The 1,888-nt window shown below is 30.5% G+C and overlaps 1 non-coding gene across 1 annotated transcript; it reads left to right on the forward strand.

The window, feature by feature from the left end:
• The first annotated feature begins 352 nt into the window (after positions 1-352).
• On the forward strand, positions 353-1,888 carry LOC106883325 (uncharacterized). The gene is made up of 2 exons (XR_001411115.2): positions 353-621; positions 1,577-1,888. It is a non-coding gene; the product is annotated as an uncharacterized LOC106883325 (transcript).

A 1,888-nucleotide genomic window follows, 5' to 3' on the forward strand; every position in this document is an offset into this window, starting at 1 on the left:
TTTCATTGTTTTTTTCTTCTTGTTTTTGCCTTTGTGAGTTACAAGTGATGCTATCTGTGGGATTCTCAGCTTTTTTAGCTGCAATTTCTGAACTTCGATATATGGTGAAGCAAATATTTGCTGATCCCTTAATTATATTTATAAATATATATGAGCTTTTAAATAAGTTCTCCACCAATAATGGTGCTTTCATACCGATGGGCTTGGTAAAAATTGTTAATTGTTAATTGATTTATTAATTAATAAATTGATAATCTTTTACCCTTTTAATTTGTACATATATATATATATATATATATAAAGTACAGCCGCAATTATTTAAAGACTAGAGTTAGTTGCCCTTGTTTATAGTTGACTCTTCTTACATTTTATTTCTTGCTCTTGTCTCTTACGCATCTTAATTGCTTGATCAGTTCCACTTGGCAACTGATATTGAAGAGAAAACCCAATCAAAAATATATACACGATTGGTAATTAACTGTCTACAGAAACAGTTACAGCATTTATTACAATATGGACTTGAAAAACATAAAGTAACGTTTATAGCCAAAAGGAAGAATTCTCTTGAAGCTGTCAGTGTCCACTCTGACTCCTTGACTCTCTCTCTCTATATATTATTATGTAAGTATTAAATAAGCATTTTTATTGTATAAGTGTCGTATTATGTACTTCTGTTTGTTTCCATGTGTTGAATAAGTTAAAAGAAAGAATCTCACGAAACAAACACGAAATTATATGAAAGTAAGGCTGTTCTTTTAATACTTTCATTGTGATATTTTCTTTTCGATATTTCATCGCACTTGTGGTTATTTACTATGTTTGTTAATGTTAGATTAATACCTTGTTTAAATAACATTTCTCTTTCTTTTTGACATGTAAATTTGACAATTTAGTTAAATGCGGAAAAATTACGATGTAATTTGTCAGAAACAATGGGGAATGTGTAAAAGTACGAGTGTGCACTTGAAATACTGAAACGAAAAGGCACTATCCGTATACAGACGAAATGAATCGGCTTTGAATCGAAACGCTAGAAAGTACCTAATTTGACCAAAATTAAATATAATAATCCGTTTATATAATCTTTTATTCGAAAATTACGAGGTGAAGATATAAAAAGAATATCGACACGACATATAAAATGATGGCTGATTGCTATTGTTTAAAAACTATCGCGTTGTGAAATTTAGTTTACTCGAATCAGTCACTAAGAACTCAGTTTTCGTGCTTGAAGGATCATTAACATTTTTATGTCCATTAAAGTATATGGGGCGATCTTTCGTTTTGATTTGGTTGGGGACGAGGAAAACGTGTGTGATTTAAGGGAGATTTAGCTATTGTTTCTAGCACGCGCAAGACCACAGTCGTTTTTCTCTCAAATATGTATTGATGTGCTTACATTGTAACTGCCAAAATCTCCCCACAAATCTCTTTATAATCGTTTGTAAGGTATTACTAGAAAAGATATTCGTTTTCCTGAAGTTTACGAGGGGAAAAACGGATCGTAAATTTGCACTTTTGAATATCTACCTTTTAAACATATTTTATGCCTTATATTATTTTTCTATTCTTTCAGATAATCACATGAAATTGGCAAAAGAGTATTTTTTTACTTTTAAAGAATCACCAATATGTATCATGTTCGAAAGACTCTGCAAAGATATTCTACAAACGTATAACCCTGCTTCTATAAAACGTTGCTGAATTACTGTGAAATATTTCCTCTGAGAGAGAAAGCATTTCTTTCCTTTAGTGTCTGAAATGTGCAAGAGACAATTTTCTCTTCTAAATATTGACAAACATCACATTTAGAAGAAATATAAGAGAAGTGATATATGTTTGGAATAATCTGTAAAAGAAGAAAAATAGCCATATATTTTGCTGAGAG

This window comes from Octopus bimaculoides, chromosome 27 (genome assembly GCF_001194135.2).
Source record: "Octopus bimaculoides isolate UCB-OBI-ISO-001 chromosome 27, ASM119413v2, whole genome shotgun sequence".
Lineage (NCBI taxonomy): Eukaryota > Metazoa > Mollusca > Cephalopoda > Octopoda > Octopodidae > Octopus > Octopus bimaculoides.